Source organism: Mus caroli, unplaced genomic scaffold, assembly GCF_978045245.1.
Source record: "Mus caroli unplaced genomic scaffold, Mus_caroli_1 scaffold_12, whole genome shotgun sequence".
NCBI classification, from domain to species: Eukaryota; Metazoa; Chordata; class Mammalia; order Rodentia; family Muridae; genus Mus; species Mus caroli.
Window position 1 is genome coordinate 74,258,399 of NW_028227267.1, and position 16,083 is coordinate 74,274,481.

Sequence of the window (16,083 nt, forward strand, 5' to 3'; positions counted from 1 at the left end):
AAGTTTAGCTTTGCATCCATAATACACAGAGACATTTGGATGTTTTAGACATCGAAAGACATCTGAGGTTGTTCACTGTATTTGAGCTTTTTTCCCCTAGACCCTTTGGCATCCAGATTATGGTAATACTTGAACTGCATGTGGCTGGAACATAGAGCTCAAGAATTCTTTCAGTGTACGGTCTGTGCCTTCTGCACTGAATCCACGGCGGTTTTGTTCACAAGTAGGACTCTTGCTGCTCAGAACTGAAGTTAAAATTTCTTTTTGTTGTATTGGTGAGGATCCCAATCTCAGCTCCACAGAGGATCACAGACAACGTTTGCAGAGAGACAGAAGGAGGGGGATGCCCTGCATCCTGCTAGTTAGATGGAGAGGGGCTTCTGCTTCCTTAGATTGATTTAGTAACCACTGAGGCTGGAAGCCAGGCAGAGCTTGGGTGGAGATTGCAGAGAAAGTAAAAGAGGCTCAAGTTTATCAGGCTAAGATGTTCATTGAAGTGACCCCAGTCTGAAGCTACGCATGTTAGCAGAGGATTAGATTCATCAGCTTGCTCCTGACGTGCCCTTTGGAAAGTGTGTTAACCATTTTATTTAAGAAGTGGCATTTCTTCCAGGTTCTCTCATTTGCATACTTGTGATTTCATTTGCATATATTTTACTGTGCTGTGCTCTGGAAATAATTCACTTATTTCATCCCCTTCTTTAAATTCTGTGCATCCTCTACAATAACCAAGGAATACAGAGGACCAGAGATAGAGGGGAATATTCTTGTTAGGAAGGGAGACAATTCCAGAGCACTTGTACACGATCTGCCATGAGTTTCTTCCCTTGTTTGTGTGGTAACTAACCCTCCCCTGCTCTTGCCTACTGCTGCATCACAAGAGACCAGGGTTCTCCTAGTTCCTGACTGATTTTCTGATCTCCATCCCAAACTATCCAATTCAATCTACGTCTGCCTCCTAAATATTTCCCTATGCATCTAGGGCTCAGGGACTTTAAACGTGGCAATCAAATCAAAAGTCACTCACTCTGTTCATCAGAGCCCAGATTTCATTTAGAATTAAAAAATATTTTATGTGTATTAGTGTTTCCTTTGCACGTAAGTCTGTGTACATTCATGCCTGGTACCTGTGGACACCAGAAAAGAATGTTACATTTCTGGAATTACCAAGTGTTGGTCGCTGTCATATGGGTATTGGGAATCCAATCTAGATCCTCTGCAAGGTCAAGTGCTCTTAAACACTGAGCCATTTCTCTAGCCCCTTATTCCAGAGTCTCAATTTGCACCATCCTATCATGAGATTGACAAGATTAATATCTATATTTCTAACTGGAAGTCCCAAGACTGCTCCCATTTTCCTATCTCCTGTGAAGGATTTTGTCCCCATATCTTCAGTTCCCTCTTGGAAATTAGGGAAATAATTTTAAAAGTGAGAGTAATGACAGCATTAGAGGGGGGTAATTACTTAATTATCTTTTTCTTTTCTTTTCTTTTCTTTTCTTTTCTTTTCTTTTCTTTTCTTTTCTTTTCTTTTCTTTAAGAGGCAGGGAAGGCCAGAGATAGAAAATAAATAAAGACTTTAAAGAAGAATTTGATGTTAGATAAAGAGTTAAGAGAACACCATTGAAAATAAAGCTAAGAAGCTCCGGGACCATTTGCTCACACACATTAGCCGAAGTCTGGTTCTGGGGGCAGAAATCTAAATACTAAAGGAAAAGCAAGCAACTGAGAGGGCAGGAATAAAACAGTTAGGTTGCTGGGTTGTTGCTTCAATAATGTCCAAGATGCTATGGGACAAATGGAATAGTGGGCTGAAGGGAGTCCTGCAGCACAGTCATGCTCTGTAACATTAACAAAACCACCCATGCTTCCTCGTTCCCATTGGCATCAGTGTGGTCCGTAGTCCAAGCCAATGAGGAAGGGAAGAAGAAGCAACAGCACAGAGGCTTCTTGTAAGAGGAGAAACTGAAATGTGCACATCACCGTTCACATCCGTGTCCATCATCAGTTGGCTGCACCTAGCTACAAGAGAAGTTGGTCAGGGAGTATGTTAAAGATAAAAGAAAATAGTATAAACCAACGGGCAATTACTAGTCTTTGTGCTTAATCATTGCTCAAACTTAAGTAGGTATATATAGACTATACAGAGTTTAAAGGCTGACCTACAGTAAGGTATGAGAGGTGGGGTGTGATGAGGGGAGAAACAAATGAGAAAAGAAAAACCTTAGAAGATAAATCTTGGTATCATGGATATTGTGCTAAAGGAAGACACTCTGAAGTCCATGACTGTGGGCTGTGGTTTTATATCCAGTACAAGAGTCAAAAAAATAAAAAAAAACCCTTCTCTATGCAGGATAGATAGCTAATATTTTAGGATATGTAAGTTTTATATTTTCTGCCAAACTTAAATAAACAGCATGTAAGCTAATAGATATGGTAGGAAAAAAGCTACTTCTCAAAACAGGCTAAAAGCCAGATTTAACCAATAGGCCATCCGATACTGTCATCTGCTTTAGCCTTCAGTTTAAACAATGCAGTCCTCTACAGCTGATACCTGGCCCACCAAGTAAAATCCTCTCATTTACCACTTGTTAGCAATTTATTTAACTGAATTCATTCTATGCCAGGACATGGAGCACACAGAGCTTGAAGTAAGAGAGGTTGGTATCTATGTGGATCTATAAAGGAAGGAATTTCAAGACACCACTGTGATTTCTCCAATGGACACAATGGGGAAAATATCTAACTTTTCTTGGCTATCAAGAAACACGAGCCAAGACCTGTGCTGGGTCTTGAGAATGGGTGGAAGTATCCCTAGGTGACCAAAATGCAGTGGCTTCAACATGTGCATAAATGGGAAATAAGAGAGTTTGTCATGGTTGGTTTGCCACAGATGTGCAAAAAGAATAGAGATGAAGGCCTTGATGTTCAGTTATAAAAGATTTTTGAGTCATCCTGAAGAATTTTGGGGTTTTTTGTTTTTGTTTTTGTTTTTGGGTTTTTTTGGTTTTTTGGGTTTTTAATTTGTTTGTTTGTTTGTTTGTAGGCAGCTGAGAACCCATTGATTAGAATTCTTCAGCCAAGCAGTGACAGTCTCAGCTATGAAAATTAGAGATCCCAACCGTGGCATTGCTGTGCCATGAGCATGGCTAGACCAAAGCCATGGAAGTCAGGAGCAGGATGTGTGGCTTCTGAAGTGAGTGACAATGTTGGCAGAATACCATGGGGTGGAGTCAAGAGATTCTTGGGAGATCAACATGCTATGAACTGTTGGCAACTGGAAAGAGCTTTCTAAAGAGAAGGTAGGATCAGGGATGGCCTCTGAGGTTTGACCTGTGTAGCTTTGTTGACACCGAATCAAGACAGAGAAGGGGATAGATAAAGACTAAGTTTGGGGAGACTGCTATACTTTTCATGGGTTATTTGCCCATCTTAGTGGCTCTGCTAAGCTACTGGAGGTGTGGCATGCTGGTTGCTTGGGAAATTCTGAGGTAGAGTTAGAGGCCTAATTAACTAAGGTGCTTCAGCTTGGAGGCTGGATAGTTACTCTCCTGAGTTCTGGGAAATGCAAATTACAAAATCAAAACAGACAAACACCAGAGTCCATGAAAATATTACAAGATGAATATGAGATGCAAGGTCAAGCTGAGGCTTGTCTAGGATAGCAGCACACTTCACTGTTTGCCCAGAAGTTCCTTTTAGCTATTGCACACAATGTGGTGACTGCCTGGATCACATGTAAGTTGTCTTATAATATGTTTTGTTATAAGACAAAATATCTGTGATTTAGGAAAATCTAGTGGGCCTAGGTCCTGGGATCTGAGAGTGTCCAGTGACAGGCTGTAGGCAACTTTTCTAATAATCTCATGATAAAAATCAAATCAATTTTGTTGGACTGCTATGTCTTTGGCTTTTCTTGGGGTTAAGGTGAGAGTTTGTGTAATTGCAACTTTACCTGGGCTTGGAAGATTCTGATCCATCCCAAGGTCCCCAGGATGGCTGCGCTTCCCGGTTGCCACGGAGGAAGCTGGATCAGGTAGAGTTCATAAAAAGGGGAGTTTTCTCCTCGTATTTTATGAACTTTGTTTAACTTTCTTTTTTTTATGTTTATACACTTAAGTGATTCCTTAAAGAGGTCAACCTTAAGAGGGCAGGATTTTCCACATCATTAGGTGCAGGCAAGGAAAAGCTTTCCAGATTGTAAATCTTACAAATAGATTAATGGAATGGTGTTTCTGTGAGCCCTTATCTGGAACATGGGAATGGACTCTCACTGGGCTATTATTATCTAGGACTCTTACCTATCTCTGCTAAAAGCTTAGCTGAGTAGTACTAGAGCCAGAAATAGATGAACGGCAGACTCTAAATCAGGATGCATCTCTCCTCACAAAGAGCATCTCTCGAAAGTTTCTCTATTCGGGTTTCAGTCCCTACTTCTTTTTTTTTTTTTTTAAACAACAAATAAAACATTTACTAATGTTTTTAGGATATGGATATCAGAGATATCTGTGTATACAGATACACACACACATACACAAAGTAAAACCAAACAAACAATCAAACAAACAAGACCCATTAATCAATAAGGAGTTTTCAAAAAAGAAAATTTCCTAAATATGCAAAACTACAGCAGGGCCCTTCAATTCTAAAAGACAGAGTTCACTTGCCACTCTATTCTTTTTTTTTGTTATTTTTTTGTTTTTTTTTGATTTTTAATATTTTTATTACATATTTTCCTCAATTACATTTCCAATGCTATCCCAAAAGTCCCCCATAGCGCCCCCCACTTCCCTACCCACCCATTCCCATTCTTTTGGCCCTGGCATTCCCCTATATTGGGGCATATAAAGTTTGCAAGTCCAATGGGCCTCTCTTTCCATTGATGGCCGACTAGGCCATCTTTCGATACATATGCAGCTAGAGACAAGAGCTCCGGGGTACTGGTTAGTACATCATGTTGTTCCAACAATAGGGTTGCAGATCCCTTTAGCTCCTCGGGTACTTTCTCTAGCTTCTCCATTGGGAGCCCTGTGATACATCCAATAGCTGACTGTGAACATCCACTCCTGTGTTTGCTAGGCCCCGGCATCGTCTCACAAGAGACAGCTATATTTGGGTCCTTTCAGCAAAATCTTGCTAGTGTATGCAATGGTGTCAGCGTTTAGAAGCTGCTTATGGGATGGATCCCTGGATACGGCAGTCTCTAGATGGTCCATCCTTTCACCACAGCTACGAACTTTGTCTCTGTAACTCCTTCCCTGGGTGTTTTGTTCCCAATTCTAAGAAGGTGCACAGTGTCCACACTTTGGTCTTCATTCTTCTTGAGTTTCATGCGTTTATCAAATTGTATCTTATATCTTGGGTATCCTAAGTTTTGGGCTAATATCCACTTATCAGTGAATACATATTGTGTGAATTCTTTTGTGATTGTGTTACTTCACTCAAGATGATGCCCTCCAGGTCCATCCATTTGGCTAGGAATTTCATAAATTCATTCTTTTTAATAGCTGAGTAGTACTCCATTGTGTAAATGTACCATAATTTCTGTATCCATTCCTCTGTTGAGGGACATCTGGGTTCTTTCCAGCTTCTGGCTATTATAAATAGGGCTGCTATGAACATAGTGGAGCATGTGTCCTTTTTACCGGTTGGGACATCTTCTGGATATATGCCCAGGAGAGGTATTGCTGGATCCTCCGGTAGGACTATGTCCAATTTTCTGAGGAACCGCCAGACTGATTTCCAGAGTGGTTGTACAAGCTTGCAATCCCACCAACAATGGAGGAGTGTTCCTCTTTCTCCACATCCTCACCAGCATCTGCTGTCACCTGAATTTTTGATCTTAGCCATTCTGACTGGTATGAGGTGGAATCTCAGGGTTGTTTTGATTTGCATTTCCCTGATGATTAAGGATGTTGAACATTTTTTCAGGTGTTTCTCTGCCATTCGGTATTCCTCAGGTGAGAATTCTTTGTTCAGTTCTGAGCCCCATTTTTTAATGGGGTTATTTGACTTTCTGGAGTCCACCTTCTTGAGTTCTTTATATATATTGGATATTAGTCCCTTATCTGATTTAGGATAGGTGAAGATCCTTTCCCAATCTGTTGGTGTTTTTTTTGTCTTATTGATGGTGTCTTTAGCCTTGCAGAAGCTTTGTAGTCTCATGAGGTCCCACTTGTCAATTCTCGATCTTACAGCACAAGCCATTACTGTTCTATTCAGGAATTTTTCCCCTGTGCCCATATCTTCAAGGCTTTTCCCAACTTTCTCCTCAATAAGTTTCAGTGTCTCTGGTTTTATGTGAAGTTCCTTGATCCACTTAGACTTGACCTTAGTACAAGGAGATAGGAATGGATTGATTTGCATTCTTCTACATGTTAACAACCAGTTGTGCCAGCACCATTTGTTGAAAATGCTGTCTTTCTTCCACTGGATGTTTTTAGCTCCCTTGTCGAAGATCAAGTGACCGTAGGTGTGTGGGTTCATTTCTGGGTCTTCAATTCTATTCCATTGGTCTATTTGTCTGTCACTATACCAGTACCATGCAGTTTTTATCACAATTGCTCTGTAGTAGAGCTTTAGGTCCGGCATGGTGATTCCACCAGAGGTTCTTTTATCCTTGAGAAGAGTTTTTGCTATCCTAGGTTTTTTGTTATTCCAGATGAATTTGCAGATTGCACTTTCTAATTCGTTGAAGAATTGATTTGGGATTTTGATGGGGATTGCATTGAATCTGTAGATTGCTTTTGGCAAGATAGCCATTTTTACAATGTTGATCCTGCCAATCCATGAGCATGGGAGATCTTTCCATCTTCTGAGATCTTCTATAATTTCTTTCTTCAGAGACTTGAAGTTTTTATTATACAGATCTTTCACTTCCTTAGTTAGAGTCACGCCAAGATATTTTATATTATTTGTGACTATTGAGAAGGGTGTTGTTTCCCTAATTTCTTTCTCAGCCTGTTTATTCTTTGTGTAGAGAAAGGCCTTTGATTTGTTTGAGTTAATTTTATATCCAGCTACTTCATCGAAGCTGTTTATCAGGCTTAGGAGTTCTCTGGTGGAATTTTTAGGGTCACTTATATATACTATCATATCATCTGCAAAGAGTGATATTTTGACTTCATCTTTTCCAATTTGTATCCCTTTGATCTCCTTTTGTTGTCGAATTGCTCTGGCTAGGACTTCAAGTACAATGTTGAATAGATATGGAGAAAGTGGACAGCCTTGTCTAGTCCCTGATTTTAGAGGGATTGCTTCAAGCTTCTCACCATTTACTTTGATGTTGGCTACTGGTTTGCTGTAGATTGTTTTTATCATGTTTAGGTATGGGCCTTGAATTCCTGATCTTTCCAAGACTTTTATCATGAATGGGTGTTGGATCTTGTCAAATGCTTTTTCCGCATCTAACGAGATGACCATGTGGTTTTTGTCTTTGAGTTTGTTTATATACTGGATTACGTTGATGGATTTCCGTATATTGAACCATCCCTGCATCCCTGGGATGAAACCTACTTGGTCAGGATGGATGATTGTTTTGATGTGTTCTTGGATTCGGTTAGCAAGAACTTTATTGAGGATTTTTGCATCAATATTCATAAGGGATATTGGTCTGAAGTTTTCTATCTTTGTTGGGTCTTTTTGTGGTTTAGGTATCAGAGTAATTGTGGCTTCATAGAATGAGTTGGGTAGAGTACCTTCTGTTTCTGTTTTGTGGAATGGTTTGTGAAGAACTAGGATTAGATCTTCTTTGAAGGTCTGATAGAACTCTGCACTAAACCCATCTGGTCCTGGGATTTTTTTAGTTGGGAGACTATTAATGACTGCTTCTATTTCTTTGGGGGATATAGGGCTGTTTAGATCATTAACCTGATCTTGATTCAACTTTGGTACCTGATATCTGTCTAGGAACTTCTCCATTTCATCCAGGTTCTCCAGTTTTGTTGAGTATAGCCTTTGGTAGAAGGATCTGATGGTGTTTTGGATGTCTTCAGGATCTGTTGTTATGTCTCCTTTTTCATTTCTGATTTTGTTAATTAGGATGCTTTCCCTGTGCCCTCTAGTGAGTCTGGCTAAGGGTTTATCTATCTTGTTGATTTTCTCAAAGAACCAGCTCCTTGATTGGTTGATTCTTTGAATAGTTTTTCTTGTTTCCACTTGGTTGATTTCACCCCTGAGTTTGATTATTTCCTGCCGTCTACTCCTCTTGGGTGAATTTGCTTCTTTTTGTTCTAGTGCTTTTAGGTATGTTGTCAAGCTGCTAATGTGTGCTCTCTCTAGTTTCCTTTTGGAGGCACTCAGAGCTATGAGTTTTCCTCTTAGAAATGCTTTCATTGCGTCCCATAAGTTTGGGTATGTTGTGGCTTCATTTTCATTGAACTCTAAAAAGTCCTTAATTTCTTTCTTTATTCCTTCCTTGACCAAGGTATCATTGAGAAGAGTGTTGTTCAGTTTCCACGTGAAGGTTGGCTTTCTATTATTTATTTTGTTATTGAAGATCAGCCTTAGTCCATGGTGATCTGATAGGATGCATGGGACAATTTCAATATTTTTGTATCTGTTGAGGCCTGTTTTGTGACCAATTATGTGGTCAATTTTGGAGAAGGTACCATGAGGTGCTGAGAAGAAGGTATATCCTTTTGTTTTAGGATAGAATGTTCTGTAGATATCTGCCAGATCCATTTGATTCATAATTTCTCTTAGTTTCTCTGTGTCCCTGTTTAGTTTCTGTTTCCATGATCTGTCCATTGGTGAAAGTGGTGTGTTGAAGTCTCCCACTATTATTGTATGAGGTGCAATGTGTGCTTTGAGATTTACTAAAGTTTCTTTAATGAATGTGGCTTCCTTTGTATTTGGAGCATAGATATTCAGGATTGATAGTTCCTCTTGGAGGATTTTACCTTTGATGAGTCTGAAGTGTCCCTCCCTGTCTTTTTTAATGACTTTGGGTTGGAAGTCAATCTTATCAGATATTAGAATGGCTACTCCAGTTTGTTTCTTCATACCATTTGCTTGGAAAATTGTTTTCCAGCCTTTCATTCTGAGGTAGTGTCTATCTTTTTCTCTGAGATGAGTTTCCTGTAAGCAGCAAAATGTTGGGTCTTGTTTGTGTAGCCAGTTTGTTAGTCTATGTCTTTTTATCAGGGAGTTGAGTCCATTGATATTAAGAGATATTAAGGAAAAATAATTGTTGTTTCCTGTTATTTTTGTTGTTAAAGTTGGCATTTTGTTCTTGTGGCTGTCTTCTTTTAGGTTTGTTGAGGGATTACCTTCTTGTTGTTTCTAGGGCGTGGTTCCTGTCCTTGTATTGGTTTTTTTCTGTTATTATCCTTTGAAGGGCTGGATTCGTGGAGAGATAATGTGTGAATTTGGTTTTGTCGTGGAATACTTTGGTTTCTCCATCTATGTGAATTGAGAGTTTGGCTGGGTATAGTAGCCTGGGCTGGAATTTGTGTTCTTTTAGTGTCTGTATAACATCCGTCCAGGATCTTCTGGCTTTCATAGTCTCTGGTGAAAAATCTGGTGTAATTCTGATAGGCTTGCCTTTATATGTTACTTGGCCTTTTTCTCTTACTGCTTTTAGTATTCTATCTTTATTTAAAGCATTTGTTGTTCTGATTATTATGTGTTGGGAGGTATTTCTTTTCTGGTCCAGTCTATTTGGAGTTCTGTAGGCTTCTTGTATGTTCATGGGCATCTCTTTCTTTAGATTTGGGAAGTTTTCTTCTATAATTTTGTTGAAGATGTTTGCTGGTCCTTTGAGTTGAAAATCTTCATTCTCATCCACTCCTATTATCCGTAGGTTTGGTGTTCTCATCGTGTCCTGTATTTCTTGGATGTTTTGAGTTAGGATCTTTTTGCATTTTCCATTTTCCTTGATTGTTGTGCCGATGTTCTCTATGGAATCTTCTGCACCTGAGATTCTCTCTTCCATCTCTTGTATTCTGTTGCTGATGCTGGTATCTATGGTTCCAGATTTCTTTCCTAGGGTTTCTATCTCCAGTGTTGCCTCATTTTGGGTTTTCTTTATTGTGTCTACTTCCCTTTTTAGGTCTAGTATGGTTTTGTTCATTTCCATCATCTGTTTGGATGTGTTTTCCTGTTTTTCATTAAGGACTTCTACCTGTTTGATTAGGTTATCCTGTTTTTCTTTAAGGATTTGTAACTCTTTAGCAGTGTTCTCCTGCAATTCTTTAAGGGATTTTTGTGCTTCCTCTTTACTGTCTTCTACCTGTTTACCAGTGTTCCTTTGTATTTCTTTAAGTGTGTTATTAAAGTCCTTCTTGAAGTCCTCTACCATCATCAGGAGATATGCTTTTAGATCCGTGTCTAGCTTTTCCGGTGTGTTGGGGTGCCCTGGACTGGGTGAAGTGGGAGTGCTGGGTTCTGATGATGGTGAGTGGTCTTGGTTTCTGTTAGTAAGATTATTACGTTTACCTTTCGCCATCTGGTAATCTCTGGGGTTAGTTGTTGTCGTTGTCACTGTTTAAAGATTGGAGCAGAAGCTGTGTTCCACTCACCAGCAGTCTCAAAATCCTGTGGCGGGGGTCGTGGGTAGCTGGCGGTACCCCGGTGCTGGTCCAGCCAGAAGAGGCCTGTGGTCCTACTCAGGCCAGTTTTCTGCTTCCCTAACTAATGTAGTCTCTTGTCCCTCGCGCAATTGGATTGGAGCAGAAGCTGTGTTCCACTCTCCAGAAGTCTTAAGATCCTGTGGCGGGTGTTGTGGGTAGCTGGCGAGTGTCAGCCGACCCTGCGCCCCAGCTGCCCCGGTGCTTTTCTGACCGGAAGAGGCTTGTGGCCCTATGTAGGCCGGATTTCTCTCTCCCCAACCAGAGCAGTCTCAGGTCCCGCGTGATTGGACTGGAGCAGAAGCTTTGTTCCACTCACCAGCAGTCCCAAAATCCTGTGGCGGGGGTCGTGGGTATCTGGCGGGTGTCAGGCGACCCTGCGCTCTAGCTACCCTGGTGCTGATCCGGCCAGATGAGGCCTGTGACCCTACTCAGGCCGGTTTCTGCTTCCCTAACTAATGCAGTCTCAGGTCCCGCTCAATTGGATTGGAGCAGAAGCTGTGTTCCACTCACCAGAAGTCTTAAGATCCTGTGGCGGGTGTTGTGGGTAGCTGGCGAGTGTCAGCGGATCCTGTGCCCTAGCTACCCCAGTGCTTTTCTGACCGGAAGAGCTCAGTCCCTACTTCTAAGCAACACAAAATCCTTAAGGGCTCCATGAAAATGTCTTTAGTGTAGTGACCTGCATTTGTTTCTAATTATCCATCAACCTTTGATGACTGGGAGATATTGGGAGCTGAGATGTGAAAGGGGATAGAGGATTGGAGGATATATGTGGACAAAAGCTGCAGGGTGGGATGCTGGGCCTTGCAGAGTTCCTAAGAGCAGCACTCATAAAATTGTTCTTTTCATTTGTTGAAACTTTCCTAATTTATACCTGCCATGAGTTTAAGTCCTTTTTGGCAGACTATAATACACAAAAATGGAAATGACATAACAAATATATTGCATTGCAAAATATCATGAATATGAATAAACACTTAAAAATATCCACTTTGTTGACCCAGACATGATTGACAGATTTGTAGAACTATCCCCTACTCATATGCACATCCCTTCCTGGCTGTAGCCTCTTCATGCAACAGAAGACATAATCTTCACTTTTTTGACAGTCATAGGCATCCATAAGTGTTGCCATTTTGAATTTTCTATAAGTGGAATGTATACACACACACACACATTATATATATATTCATTTCAGGACATTAAAGGTTTCTAATGTCCTGAAGAAGTTCCCATGTTACATCTCCAAAGCATTAGTTATATTTAACATTTTAATTCATAATCCATTTTAATTTCATGAATATGAGGTATAAAAGTTAGTAACTCAATGAAAAATATAGTCAATTTAAATATTTCATCGCTAAAATAATTTATGAAAAATTTAGGATACACTATTAAATGAAAAATATTACTTATTTCAACATATAAAAATACATAGATCAGAAAACATGGAAGTAGAATCAAAATAATTTGAGAACCAATTTAAGATTGCTTACCTACCTGCTGACTCAGTGCAAGAACTACATTTGTGGCGGTGGCATAGATGATGGGGTTCTTGGAATTCAGATTGCTATCCACAGTTTCAGGAATCAGCAAGTTGGTTATAGGGGACAAGTTGTCTCTAAGTAAAGGAATCATTTTGCTCCTTGTTTCTAGGGCCACCAGATTCACTTTGCTACTAGAATCTTGAAGTAGAGACTTAAAAGCATAAAACATCAGAAAATAAACTGATAAGTTATTTAAAGTAAAACAATGCATATAACTATCGTATTATCCTTTTGTGTATATATATATATACACACATATATATATGTATATATATATATACATTTATACAAACACACACACACACACAATCTGACTTGCTATGCTCAATCTTATACCTTTATCATTCATTTGTGCCATCCTATGATATGGTTGTCATTTTCATGGCACGACACGTGTTACTGTTTCACAAGACCCAATTCCTTATCATTTTATCATTGGTGTGAAGACTTCCCCATTGCATTTTTTTCAGCTACCCACATTGCTCTTCTTTGATATTAAACCTTATTAAATATAACAAGGCTTGAAAGACGTCAATAGCCTGGAAAAAATCTTTTTTTTTTCTGGAATTATTATCTATAAGCTCATTTAGCCAAACCTACCTTCTTTAATTAATTCATTTCTATTATATATTTTTTGACACAACATCATATGTGTACAAGTCCTGTTGTGTCCGGATGAGCAGTTTCCCTGGTGTCACTCACCACTTCTGGCTCTTACCATTCTCCTTTCTCCTCGTCTAACAAAGATCTCTGAGCCTCAAGAGGAGAGTGCTTTGATGAAGGCATCCCACGTAGGGTGGAGTGAACCAAAGCCTTTCACTCTTCACACCATCCCGTTGTGGGTCTCTGTGTTAGTTCCCATCTGCTGCAAGAGGAAGTTCTGTGATGTGAGCTGAGTGAAGCTTTGACCTATGGGTATAGCAGCAAGTCAGTGGGGGTCATTCTATTGCTGTGCTCCTTTTAGTAGTGTTTGGTTTTCCCATAGACCTGTGGTATATCTAGTCTCAGATTCTTGGCCACCTTAGCAGTGTACATATGTGTTTCAATTCAAATAACCACAGATGTTATGTAGCTAGTAAGATACCACAGGGGAGGAGGAGCACCTCTTACAAGGAAACGGGAATAGTATATATATATATATATATATATATATATATATATATATACACATACATATACATATATACATATATACACATATATATACATATATATACATACATATATACATATATATACATATTATAACAAACTTACCTATTGATCATATGTGAGACTTGGTAAAACACTAAAACTAGAGAATATTAGTTGTTCTGAAGCCACAATTGTAAAGCCACAATTTTTACACTATCAAAATTAAGGTGAAGTAGATAACACCCAGGAATATACACAGTGCCAGGCATTGAGTGCTAGTCTTGCCAATGCTCTATGAAGTGGGAGCTAAGATAGTCCCTGTTTCCAGATGAGAAACTGGGTCACAGCTCTGGTTTCTCTTCTGTGCAATCGTGTAGCTTTCTAGTACCATAGCTAGAATTTGACCTAGATAACCAGATTCCATGCTTATTTGTGCTCCCATGGTCCAACCAATTCCTCAAACTAAGAGTGAGACTGAAAAAAAAAACACACAGAAGGAATACTTCCATAAGTAGCTTCGCAAACACTGCGTGAAGCTTAGCTCTGATGAAATCTCATGTATCGATACAACTGTCGAAACCTGTGTCAGGGCACGGGATTTATACCTGATTCCCCTGCAGCTTCCTGGGACTGTTGGTTTTATTCTTCCACTGCCAAGGTGAAGGCCTTGAGGGAAAGGACCTCAAAAGGCAGCCTCAGCAACTGGCAGCCAGGACTCTGCAAGCAAATAAGGCTAGGAGGAGCAGCAGTAAGCCACATGGGGCATCCCTTTTCATATAAAGAGCTACCTGTTTCCCAGCACCAATAAATATCTGGTAGAAGAGCTAGAAGAAAATATGTGGAGCTATCTTGACAAGTTTATGCAGCTCCATCCTTTTGCAGATGGTGAGAACCATCAGTATTCACTCTGAGCAGAGCTCAGCTTGCCCATAGCCATCCTTCCTTGGGTCATGCTCCTAAGCATCCCATCCTGGGATGGAGGCTTCCTGGCAGATCATTTGTTTTCAGCTTTGCAGGCTCAGCTCTGAGGTGTGGTATTGTCTTCTTGCATTCAGAAGCAAAGGCAGTCAATTAGGATCCTGATTTATTTATGCTTCCTTCGTGTTTTCAATTGAATCCCTTGTTAAGTAGGGTTCTAATAATATGATTTATCACAATAAACAGCGGGGCCCCTACCTTAATTGACTTTATCTTTTCTCTGCAAAAAAAAATCCTCCTGTTTCTAGGTATTTGGTATCAGCCTTTTCTGTCCTTTTCAACCCCATGTTGGGTGATTAATTTTACAGGGACTAGATTTTCGTGTGTGTGTGTGTGTGTGTGTATTTATGTCTTAACTCATTCATTTTCTCATGTGCTAAATGCTGACTATATTCATCCTTATTCTTGCATTTACTGAAATTAGCGTGGCTTCAAACCATTAGCTAAGAAGAAGAGGTCTGAGGGAAAGGCTCCTGCTGTTCTCTGAGTGAAACAGTTGACATCGTGTTAAAAGGTTTTGATCTGACTTTAATTTCCCAGCTTTAATGGATTCCTAACTGTTACACACCTAGTGGTCTGTCTTAAGAGACAGAGTATTTGTGGCAGCACCATTACATCCAGTCTCTGAAATGTATCCTTTATTTCACACATAGAATCTGGAATTTCACCTATACTCACCTCAGTTTCTTCACTAGAATCCACTTTGTTGTTCCAGATTCCTCATATCAACAGACTGGCTACACGAGTCTGTAGCAGCAGTTGTTCATAAGGTCGTATTTTATAAGATGTGCTAATAGAGTAATGGAATACATTGTGATAACAATATGCTCTACAGTCTCAATATGCAGGTACAATTCCATCATGAAGGTCTACCACTATGTTTGGCAGACACCAGCTTTTTCATGTGCCTTCCATAGTGTGGACATGGAATGCTCAGTACAACAGAATGGAGAAAGTGGGATCAAATGGGGGTTTCTAGAAAGCAGAAAGTAGAACACCCGGTGACTGAATACCTTAACATTCACTGTGCCCACAGTTCTGTCCCACCACTGTGGTGGTTTGAATAAGAATGGCCTTCACAGGCTCATGTTTGAATGCTTAGTCATCATGGAAAGGCACTACTTGAGAAGGATTAGGGGTATGGCCTCTCTCTCTCTCTCTCTCTCTCTCTCTCTCTCTCTCTCTCTCTCTCTCTCCATCCCTCCCTCTTCCTTCGTATAGCCTGTGGATCCAGATGTAGAACTCTCAGCCCCTTCTCCAGCACTATGTCTTCCTATGTGTCACCATTCTCCCTGCCATGACAAAAATGGACTAAACCTCTCAAACCGTAAGCCAGCCCCAATCAAATGCTTTCCTCTATAAGAGTTATCAAGGTCATGCTGTCTCTTCACAGCAATAGAACATTCACTAAGACATACCCCTAGAGTTCAAGCTGCTATCCTCTCTGAATGGGACAACTTTCCTAAACCCAGCAGTGGTATTCTGATTGGCATCCCTAAACCCAGCTGCAGTATCCTGATTGGCAGTCCTAAAGGCTTTGTCTGGCTCTTCATCTTCCTGCTGCCATAGATGCTCCCTTCCAGACCTCTTCCGGGTCTTCCAGAGTTCTACACTGCGCACCTTGCCTCCTGGTTTTGTTTTCTCTCCTCTGCTCCTCCTCTCTGAGATATGGTCTTTCCTTTTGCCACCTCTCCCATTCCCTCTTTCCCTGCCTAATCATGGATGTGCTTCCAACATACCCTCTGACATATGGGACTTTGCCTTCTGATCTTTGTTTTTTTTTTTTTTCATAAATACAATGACACACAGATCACAGTTTATCGATTCATTTAAAACATATATTTGTAGGGATATTT